This window comes from Silurus aristotelis (assembly GCF_946808225.1).
Source record: "Silurus aristotelis genome assembly, chromosome: 21".
NCBI lineage: Eukaryota > Metazoa > Chordata > Actinopteri > Siluriformes > Siluridae > Silurus > Silurus aristotelis.
This window is the reverse complement of record NC_139594.1, coordinates 19,995,700-20,007,913: the sequence shown is the minus strand read 5'-3', so window position 1 is coordinate 20,007,913 and position 12,214 is coordinate 19,995,700. Positions and strand designations below refer to the sequence as shown.

At 39.8% G+C, this 12,214-nt stretch overlaps 1 long non-coding RNA gene across 1 annotated transcript; it reads right to left on the bottom strand.

The window, feature by feature from the left end:
* Positions 1-1,682: 1,682 nt before the first annotated feature.
* Positions 1,683-11,971, bottom strand: LOC310716550. The gene is made up of 3 exons (XR_014530605.1): positions 10,872-11,971; positions 10,425-10,565; positions 1,683-2,416 (listed from the first exon to the last, which is right to left on the bottom strand). It is a non-coding gene; the product is annotated as an uncharacterized lncRNA (long non-coding RNA).
* Between the last annotated feature and the right edge of the window lie 243 nt (positions 11,972-12,214).

The window sequence follows — 12,214 nt, the reverse complement described above, 5'->3', positions numbered from 1 at the left end:
TATGTTGTGACAGAAAGAAAGTATGAAGATGTATGTAGTGATGCCAGAGCGTGGCTCAGGAGTAGTGAGAGTCCTGCACAGAAACTTGTTGCTGCCCTGTGATTTCCTACCTATAGACAATAGCCACCAGAAGGAAAACAAATTGCAACCAAAGAGGAAAAAAGACACACACGTCAAGTAAATAGGCTGGCTGAAGAGGATTCAGGAGATGAGAATGACTGGAGATGCTTAAGGACACTGTCGACAAAGCAGCTTGCAGAGAGCACAAGCCAGCTGGGTCCAGAGGAGAATGAGCACCAGTTAAGAGGTATGGGTGAAGAGCTAGGCCAGGAGCTGGATGATGAGCAGGCACTGCCCATAGAGGAGGAATGTGATGAAGGGAAAAAAAACTCAGTAAAGTTGCAGATGCAATGGGGGATAAAAATGAGATGACAGAAGCGGGAGAAGAGACATCATCGGACGAGGCAGACGAGGGTAGCCCAGCTGTAACTCATCGGTCACAGAGAAAGTATCCTTTCAGACAAAGACATCCACCCACGATATTTACATATGATACATTAGGCAAACCTTCTATTGCACAGAGAGTTATTTAATTTCATAGTTGTTGTGTAAAGTATTATTAGCACAGTTCATTGTTCTAAAGTAAGAAACAGTTCATGGATAAAGGGTTATAGACTTATGTTTTAGTTAATGCACATAAAGTACCAGTAAACAGACATTGACACATAGACTGTTAAAATTTGATGAAACATGCAAAAAGCTATATGTGGGTCTGTATATAGAGCATAGAGCATGTTGCAGGTGAAAAACCCTCAGTACTTGATGCATGACCCGTCTTATGACTAGGTAATCCTTAAGACATCATGTGGCCAGTGGTGTCTCAAATTGATGCGGTAGGAGTCAGCCATGATTTCAGTGAGTCCACAGTAGTGGTGGTGACCAGACAAGAGGAAATGTGACCAACACAAGGAAATAATGGGGACATCTGGTGGCCAAAACCATACAAGACAGAGCCAAAATACTGATATAGATATATATATATATATGTATACACACTATTTTACATACTGTTTGCTTATGAAGAACAAATAAAGGCATGAGTTTGGAATACCAGCATTAACTCTAAAGACATGAATGGTTACTTAGTTTCTAAAAATGGGAAATGTATTTTTACTCGATTTTTATGCGAATGTTATAATTGATGCTGCGTAGACCCAGGATAGGGAAGTTCAGTTTCAATAATAAAATTACTGAAAAGAGCATGAAGAAAAATGATGGCAGCCTTAACACTATGTGATTTTACAGCTTTCAGAGTCAATTACTGCAAACACACTAATTCTGTAGCTCTCATTGGGATTTCTGTACCTGACTGCAGAGGGAGTGGGGAGGGAGAGTTACTGTGTGTGGGTGGGGTTGCATTTGAGAAAAAAAAAAAGATAAATAAATAAAGGTTTTTGTACTTTAGTTGTATTTATTTGTATCAATGTTCTTCTTACACAGGAACATCCTGTAACCGTAATAAAAAGTTGATCACAAAAAAATATCCTAGCCGTTCCAGAAATAATCAAACCAACCCATATGGCAACAACATGCAACATTTAAATTCACAGATTTTTATCCCATTCTGCTGTTTGATGTGAACAGTAACCAAAGCTGTTGGCCATATCTGCATGGTTTATGCGTTTTGCATGACTAACAAGATAATTGCATAGGATCATAGGTGTAAAGTTGATCCTAATAAAATGGCCCATGAGTGTACATTCTACTCATTTAATTTTAGTATTAAGTGATTGATTAACGAAAATTAAAGGCATAGTCAGACCCCTGATCTGAAGACAAAACTGAAGGAACAAAGATACACAAACCAATAGTAGGTGAAGGAAGCTGCAGCATGTGTTCCAGACTTTATGTAATTACTTTCGAGCCTCTGAAAATGGAGGAACTGTGTAAAAATGACTTTAATTTCAAAACAGATTATGCAAAAACAGTTTTTTTTTTTTTTTGTCTTTTTCCGTAAAACCGAAAGTCTCCACAATCACTTGCTTTTTTTTAATCTGGGTATCTACAGTACCCAACCTGCTATATGCTAACACATAATCCTAGTCCACTGAACCAGAACCTATAGCACATTTTCCTGTCATTTTTCTGTTTGCTAAAAATTATTTTATGAAACATCATAATGTGAATAATCGACCAGCTGTACAGTTTTTGTAGTGACGAGGGCGGAGTCTCCCAGCTCTGTAGCTGGTAATGGAACTACAGGCTCCCCCCTAGCCTTACAGGAACCCCTCCCCCAGCCCATTTCACAGTCAAACACTTCCTGTTTGCTGTTCACGTGTGGACCAACATCATCCTTGTCGTATGAGTTTGTGTTATCGCTGTGACGATGAGATGCTGGACACTGAGTTTCTTTTTCCTGCAGAAGAAATAAAACGAATAAAAAGTGAGGTTAAATTTTAAATCCCTGAACTGATTTATTTGCATCATTATGGACATTCATACATGCTAAATACGGTAAGACATCCATTACTACACAGGTATGCACACTAATACGTTTCAAAATTTTCGGAAACGCATATTTTTCTTCAGTCCACACTGAGACGAAAACGTAGCCTTTTGAAAAACGCTCTCCAAAGTGGATCAATTTGAAAAGGCTGTCCACAGTGTGAACTGTGAAAATGAATCGTTTTGAAAATGATGACTGGTTTTTAGTAATTGCGAGAACTTTTCAAAAGAGCCGGATGGTAAATAAAGCCGGGCAGAAATGACGGTCAAAGTGTCTTACGTCGTGCTCATGTGCAGTACACCGGTGTAAGCGTTTTTTCAGCCGTTTCAGTGTGGACGAGCAACTTTTGGGAAACGATTGAAAACGTTGTGGAGTGTTTTCAAATTTATCCGGATTAGTGAAGAGGTAGCCTTAGGGTTGATCTCATCAAACCGGACGTGAAGCACATTGTGCTACATAATTTTAAGTGATACATGGATGCTTTTATTGTTAAAGAGAATGGGAATCCTTTCCAGCTGCCCTACCATAACAATGAGGACATATTTGTTGGTACCCCTCCATGGAAAAAAAACCAACGCTTTTCTCTGACCTAACTTGAAATGGACAAAAGTCATTGGCGTCCATATTTATTTATTTATTTATTCATTTATTTATTTAATTTTTATTTTATTTTACATTTAACAAAAATCGGAATTTATTTTAAAGAAGATTTTTTAAATCATAAAAAGGCATAAAAAAAAAACCCTAATTTGCTGTTGTACCGCCTTTAGAAGCAATCACTGCAAACTAACTGTAGCTCTCAGTGAGACTTCTGCAATTGCTGTATAATTTTATAATTGTATAATAACAGCAATGATAACGTTATCATTACTGTGTAAATATTTAATGACTGTTTAATTGTAATCACTGTATAATTATAACACTATAAAATTGTACATTTATAAATTACTCTTTCAAAGGAACTGCCTGAGCTTATAGCCAGGATTGTTGTAAGGCACAGATCTGAGAAAGGCTACAATAAATGCTTAAGCCAAGTGCTGGTCATCTGGCCAAACCTAGCAATCAGGGGAGAAGGGTCTTAGCAAGAGAGGTGGCCAAGAACCTGGTGGTCACTATAAATGAGTGCGGAGATGGATATGGTTGTCTTTATGGAGCTTTACCCATCACTGCAGGCCTCCACTGACCGGGGCTTTATGGCAGAGTGTCTAGATGGAAGCCTCACCTCAGTTCAAAACCCATTGAAGCCTGATGACGGACTCTCAGACTGTGTGGATTCAAGATTCTCTGGTCTGATGAAACCAAGATTGTTTGGCCTTATTTCTAAACGTTATGTCTCAAGGAAACCAGGCACTGCATATCACCTGCACAAAACCACCTCAACAGTGAAACATAGTTCACTGGTGTGACTGATCAACTTAATTCCCCTGTAGTTACTGCAGGTCTGCACATCTCCCTTATGCTTAAAGATCGGTACCAGCACACTCCTTCTCCATTCCTCAGGCATCCTCTCCCCTTCCAGAATCCTGTTAAACAATCTGGTTAAAAACTCCACTGCCATCTCTCCTAAACATCTCCACGCTTCTACCGGTATGTCATCTGGTCCAACCGACTTTCCATTCTTCATCCTCTTAATCGCTGCTCTCACTTCCTCCTTACTAATCCTATCTACATCCTGCTTCACCAACTCCACATCATCCAACCTTCTCTCTCTCTCTCATTTTCCTCGTTCATCGGCTGCTCAAAATACTCCCTCCATCTTCTCAACACACTCTCCTCACTAGTCAACACATTTCCCTCTCCATCCTTTATTGCTCTAACTTGCAGTACATCCTTTCCAGCTCAGTCCCTCTGTCTGGCCAATCGGTACAAATCCTTTTCTCCTTCCTTAGTGTTCAACCTCTCATACAGCTCCTCATATGACCTTTCCTTGGCTTTCGCCAAATCCCTCTTTACTTGCTGCCGCATCTCCTTGTACTCCTGCCTACTTTTCTCATCACCCTGTCGATCCCACTTCTGTTTTGTTAACCTCTTTCTGCTTATGCTTTTCTGCACTTCCTCATTCCACCACCATGTCTCTTTCTCTTCCTTTCTATTACTTTTCTAGCTGCCTCCCTCCTCACTCCTGCAATAGTTCCCCAATCATCCAGCACCTCTTTACCACCACCAAACCTCTGAAGGAGGAAGACTGTAGTGTGAGGTTCAGGGAAGAGTTCAGACAGTTTCCACCATCTTATTCTTCTTTCAGTCCTCACTCTCCTCCTCTTCTTCTTCACCTCCAAAACCATCCTACAGACCACCATCCGATGCTGTCTAGCTGCACTGTCCCCTGCCAACACCTTACAGTCTCCAATCTCCTTCAGGTTGCATCTCCTACACAGAACATAATCCACCTGTGTGCACCTTCCTCCACTCTTATACGTCACCCTATGATCCTCCTTCTTCTTAAAATACGTGTTCACCACTGCCATTTCCATCCTTTTAGCAAAATCTACCACCATCTGCCCTTCCACATTCCTCTCCTTTAGGCTATACCTACCCATCACCTCCTCATCACCTCTGTTCTTTTCACCTACATGCCCATTAAAGTCTGCACCAATCACCATTCATTCATTTCTAGGTACACCATCTACCACTTCATCTAATTCACTCCAGAATCTTTCGTTCTCCTCCATCTCACAGCCAACTTGTGGAGTATAAACACTGATGACATTTATCATCACCCATTCAACTTCCAGCTTTACGATCATCACCCTATCAGAAACTCTCTTCACCTCCACTACACTCTTACTGTACTCTTCCTTCAGAATCACCCCTACACCATTTCTCTTCCCATCCACACCATGATAAAACAGTTTAAACCCACCTCCAATGTTCCTGGCCTTACTCCCTTTCCACTTCGTCTCCTGAACACACAACATATCTACCTGTAACCATATTTTTAACCCATAAGGTTACAATTTTATATTTTTAAACGTAAGTCAGAAAACCTGGATTCCCGGCAGTTGAATGGTGAATTGGCCGGAAGTATTCTTCTACTTAAACCAGTCTCTTATTACAATAAAGAAACCCCAATGAATGAAACCAGAGTACAAATTCAAATTAGTAAATTAACAAACCATATTTATTTTTCTTATTCCGGAGTTCTACTGTTATTTTAGTTTTGCTGTAGTTTAAATAAAAAATGTATGAAACCAGTAAACAACTGTAGAAGTGTGAAATATGTAAGGAACGTGTGTTCTCAGGAGCCCGGTACCGTTCCTTCACTGAGCCCCTGACCAGTTTCCCTGCAAGCGCTGCATTTTGATCAGTTTTTGTTTCACCTTTCGGAGGTCTTCAGGTGCCTTACATTCTCGCTTTGTATGTCCATCTTCACCGCATTTGTAGCAAAAGACTGTTGGCACAGGTGGCTTAGGGGTCTTTGGGTTTTGGAAGTTGTCCCGGTTCACTCTGTCAGGTAGGTGCGGGGGCACTTTCTGAGAAACACAATCAGAAACCGAAGTCACGGTAGCCACATTCAATAGTTGACTAACCTGAGTAGATAACTCTTTAACCTCTTTTCTCAAGTCTTGCAATTCAGATGGCACAGGCGAAGAAATGACAGTAGCAACAGAAGCTTTAACATCCGCTCGAGCAGCTACCCAGTGTTCCTCCTCCTTCACCTCTTTCATCAACTGCGAAAAAGAAGGGGGACCTCGCAGTGTGTGAGTCATCCTTATTCGTAAGGCAACCATGTCATTGGTAAGAGCTCCCTTAATCAGCTGCTCCATTCTAGCTTATTTATGCCAGCTGCATCAATTCCACCCTTAAAGAAAGCTCTGTGAAGAAGTTTATCTAGCCTGTACAGGAAATCAGACAATTTTTCTCCACTTTCTTGGTAGGTATGACGAAACTTAGCCATCAGATCAGGTCCACTCTCAGTGGTGCCATATGCAGTGTCAAGGACAGATAGATATTCGCTGGCAGTAGCGGATGGGTTACTCACTTTCAAGAATCTGACAATATCAGCAGCAGGGCCCCGCAAACTCTCAACAATGCGTTGTCTCTTTGCAGCCTCCGTACACTGCCATTCACTTATCATCTGGGCAGCTTGTTCCATCCAAACTTCATATTCTTCTTCACCTGGAGGGACAGGTCTTAAGCCAGAGAACAGTCTCAGTTTTCTATAACCCGGCCCAACACTAGACACCTGATTACAACGGTCCACTAATTTCCCAATAGCATCAACTAGACCTACACTAATGTCAGCTTTAGGAGGTGTACTTCCCATAACTATGGCCTTGACTTCCTCCATAGATTTTCCCTCCTCTTGTAAAAGAGTCATTAACTTAAGCTGAAAAGCATCACCCTCAGATGGAGCACCAGGTGCTCACCACGCCGACCACAAACTTTCACGGTGTCTAACACTTTACCAACTGTCTCATTGCTAACATCCAAAGGTACATTACTCACCACAATGGCGCGCGAGAGATTAACACTTTCCTCCCGGCTCCACACAACAACCTGTGAGAGATCCATGCCTTAGCAGTTAGAGCTAGACTGCAAGTACAGTAAAGAATGCACAAAAATGAAAAGATTGCTTTTCACACAAAACAACAATGTTAAGGGAGAATAAATAAAAATAAAAAAAACTGGTAAACAGGAAAGAAAATTTATCCCAGCGGTGCCTCCATATGTAACCATATTTTTAACCCATAAGGTTACAATTTTATATTTTTAAACGTAAGTCAGAAAACCTGGATTCCCGGCAGTTGAATGGTGAATTGGCCGGAAGTATTCTTCTACTTAAACCAGTCTCTTATTACAATAAAGAAACCCCAATGAATGAAACCAGAGTACAAATTCAAATTAGTAAATTAACAAACCATATTTATTTTTCTTATTCCAGAGTTCTACTGTTATTTTAGTTTTGCTGTAGTTTAAATAAAAAATGTATGAAACCAGTAAACAACTGTAGAAGTGTGAAATATTTAGAAAATAAAATATTGGTATCAAAAGTAAAATTAAAGACCTCAAAACATAAAAAGATAAAAAAAATACAATATAACAAAACCCCAAGTGCACAATATTACACAGTCTATCAGAAAAAACTCAGTCCTGTATGCAATATATATGAACCATCAACTCAGTCACATACACTAGCAGTGGTTTCGTTGGGGCCCAGTTGGTGCACATTCACAGTGTAAAGAGTTAAAGAAATACTCTTAAGCACAAACTTGGAAAAATCACTTACATCCATCCAAGGAGACCAAGATGAACAGAGAACAGCACCAACTCACTGTTAGCGTAATGAATAATTCCCTCTGCGTGGAGAGTCAGGTCGATCCGAGCACAGTGTAACCCTGCGATCTTTACAGCAGCAACAACGCAACACGTCCAGTCGCAAAGTCCCAGGTCCAACTGGATCCCGTCTGCATGCACTGTTCACACACGTTGCTAATGCGATAGCCGCTAGGCCTTGATCACACGTGATGGCGGAGATGGTGTCTTGTAAACAGGCGGTGGCAAAGAATAATCGCAACCTTTGAGAAAATCAAAGAAGAAAACCCGAATACAGTCCGGGTACAATTTGGGCCGTAATATTTTCAGGAATATATTCGGTCTCCAAAAGATTTTACCCTCTGTCTCCTGTAGCACACACACACACCCTGTGCGTTGCTCCTCTCTCCCGCGTTGTAACTCTCATGACCTTTAACCTTTTTGTCAACAGTCATTGGACAACAATAAAACATTTACATTTAACAAATTGATTTTCTGGATATAAAACAAACCCATATCTGAACAAAAAACAAAATGTCATGTAATATTACATTTGAAAATAGAAATAAAATAAATAAATTGCCATAAAACATTGGAAACAAAGCACATTTTTAAAGGTTCCTACATACCTTTCTCCTCTCCATCATATCAGCTATCTCTCTCCCTTTACCAGTCATAGTGCCAACATTTAAAGTACCAACCCGAACCTCCACTTTCCTACACTTCTCCCTTTCCTGCCGTCTCTGTAGACGCCTTCCTCCTCTCCTTCTCCTCCTTCGGCCAACAGTAGCCCAATTTCCACCGGTACCCTGTTGGCTAACGATACCTGTGGCGGTCGTTGTTAACCCGGGCCTCGACCGATCCGGTATGAAATTCTTAATTGTGACCCGCATATTAGATTTGGCACATGTTTTTCGCTGGATGCCCTTCATAATGCAACCCTCCCCATTTATCCGGGCTTGGGACCGGCACTAAGAGTGCACTGGCTTGTGCCCCCCTAATGGCTGGGTTCAATAACATTTTTATAATTGCTGTGGTTTATTGTTTATTACAGTCCAAATCCTTATTTCTCAATACTGCTTCTCTTTCTCTACCCCCCACGAGGCATACAGAGAATGTGCCAGCCTCAGTTGTGTCCCACCTCTTGAAGATTTCAGACCTTCAAAAAGAAGATGCTGATCCTGAGAGGATCCAAACCCATCTAGAGATGTACCAGCTCAAGTTGGATCCCACTTAATGAAGATTTGGACTTGGTTAAGAACCTCTCAATCATAAAAAAAAAAAAATGCGTTTTCTCTATTATTGTATATTTAAAGGTTCGGGCATGGAGGAGTTGGTGCATAATCTATAAGGATTTCAGATGTTAATTCAGATGATAACTTATTCAATGAATTAGATGATCATTTATTCATTAGAATTCATCTTCATAGCTCTTAAGTTGTTCAGTAATTCGATAGATCTTCCTGCTGTTCATGGGGAACCATCCCCAGCTGCAGAGAGTGGTCTCCAAATAAAGAGAACTCTAGATGAAGGGTATCAGGTTTGAATCAGGCATCATCATTCTATTGATTCAAAATCTGATTTTATTTTAGATTATATAAACAATGATAGATTTATTTTGTCCATTATACAAGGTGGAGCTAATTGGTCTACATCTGTATAGCCAAGCATATAAGAAACAAAGAGGTTTGTATCACATGCACAAAGTGACATGAGTTTGAATGAGACTGGTTCATTTTGAGCATAGTCACATGACCCATTTTTCTGAACAGGATTTCTAGGTCAATGGGGAAAATGAAGAAATTGAAAAAAAAAAGATTGAGAACAAAGTTGAACGAACAAAACAAAGTTAGTGATTGAGAGGACAACAAAATCTTTTTGACAACAAAACAAACAAAAACAAAAACACAGTTTATGGCTTGGTGATAATAGAGACACGGAATTAACGAAAGAGTTCTGAATGGGCACAGACCTGACACACGTATTCAAGTGGTTTGCATACAAATGATTAAACTAATAAAAGAACAAAAACAACACAGACACACACACACACACACACACACACACACACACACACACACACACACACACACACACACAAACACACACGTACATTTTAATGTTACTATGAAATTTTGCCCTTTAAGTATTTTAGCCTATTGTTGTTATTTATTTATTTTTGTATTTTAATGTATGTGTGCGTGTGTATGTGCGTGTGTGTGTCTGCGTGCGTGAAACCTACACATTAGTATAAAATGGGGCATCCCTAAGGACCTCCCAAAAAGAGGAACAGAAACTCATCTAAATGCTTGTGTGCTTGGGGTCAGGACCTTTTTTTAACCAACCGCAATTTATGACATCAATATAAATAGATGCTGAATTAGGACCTGGCTGTATGTTTATGTCTGTATATGTATGTGTGTGTGTGTGTGTGTGTGTGTGTGTGTGTGTGTGTGTGTGTGTGTGTGTGTATGTGTGTGTGTATGTGTGTGTGTGTGTGTGTGTGTGTGTGTGTGTGTGTGTGTGTGTGTATGTGTGTGTGTGTGTGTGTGTGTGTGTGTGTGTGTGGGTGTGTGTGTGTGTGTGTGTGTGTGTGTGTGTGTGTGTGTATGTGTGTGTGTGTGTGTGTGTGTGTGTGTGGGTGGGCGCATCCTGCCTTTACCGTGAGTGTGTTGTCTGTAGACGATGACCCAGAGGATCAGGGCTGAGCTGCTTAGAACGACTACGGCACACACAATGATCCACACTGCGACGTTCCACCAGCACTGAACAGGGGGAACTGTACTCATCACCATCGCTGCCTCTACAGTAATAATAATAAAATAATAATAATAATAATAATAATAAGAAGAAGAAGAAGAAGAAGAAGAAGAAGAAGAAGAAGAAGAAAAGCTGGATGCACTTTGCTCTCTTTCTATCTGAATAAATGTATGTTGCCAGTTGCTGGTTGCTATGAGGCAGGTGGAGAAAAAGTCTGGAAAATATTTCTCTGTTCTAAACCCAACCCCACTCATCCCCTTGATATGAACCCTTATCATACACCTACTATAAACAGCACATTATAAAACTTAATTTCATGACAGCTGTATGAAGATCAGGCTGTACTCACCGGCAAAAGGTTTCTGTGTCTGCCACAAAAGATCTTGGGAGATGCAGTCCTTCACCAGTGTGTCCCAGATGAATCCTGGAGGACACTGTTGTCCCGCCATCCTCAGAAAGAAAAACTGACAAATGCCCTGAAAAGCTGCTAATGCTAAGGCTGGCACTCCAAAAGAAAGCTGGTCGCTCACGTTCAATCTGCCCATCACAAACCAAAGCAGAAAGTGAAAAGAATGGAGAGAGAGAGAGTGAGAGAAAAAGATAGAAAAAGAGCGAGAGAGAGAGAGAGATAACAGAATGTTTCACTTCTGTTTTTAAGAAGGTAGGAACATATGAATCACTGACTTGCTCCCCAGAGACAACAGACAGCCAGGCAGACAGAGACAAATACAAAAACAAGTGATGGATATACATTTTCCATTTAAAAATTTGGACACAGCTTCTTCTTCAGTGTTTTTTCTGCATTTTTATTATTTGAATAAAAAATTAATAATAAAATTGTACATTAATATTGAAAAATCTAAACTATGTAAGAACCCTTATGAAACTATGTAGTAAAAAAATGTGTTAACCCAGAATATGTTTTATATTTTAGATTATTAATTTCGTTTGATGCAGCTTTACAAACTCCTGACGTTCTCCCATCAGATTCACGAGGTGTCACCTGGAATGGGTTACTGGTCACATGTATGTCCTATCAACAGTTAATTTATGACATTTATTACCTTCTTAATGTGCTTTTTAGCATCAGTTGTCTGTGAGTGCAGAGTCAATATTCCTGTTAGTCAGAGGTGGGAAGCAATGAAGCACAAATACTTTACTTAAGTACAGTAGTTACCTTGTCCTTTCCTGGCTCTCACACACCACAAACGTAGACTAGTTTACGAAGCTTGAGAACACAGACGTTCCTGATCACCTGATCATCATCATCTTTTTTCTGCTTGTGTTCTATGTTGTGGATGTTCAGCCTGGATACATTCATTAGGTAACACATTAATTAGAGCTGTCAAAATTAACGTGTTATTTAACACATTTTATTAACGTGTGCATTTCAGTTTGACTATTTTTATAAAAAATATAAATACATATAAAAGACGCGAAATTAAAGTCTTCAACGTGACACGTTTGTTTATGACGTACTTTCTTTACTCAGGAATATATATTTATATTATTCAAAAAATTTATTCCACCAATAATTTAATTTTTAATTATTAATTTGTTTTACTGATGCGCCCAGTCTGAAATCAGCACCAAAATCTGTGATGCACACAATTACCCTCTGGGGGTCATGCCCATATTGATTACAATATTTATACTTGAAAAGTATTAATTTAAAGTAAATTTAGAACAGAT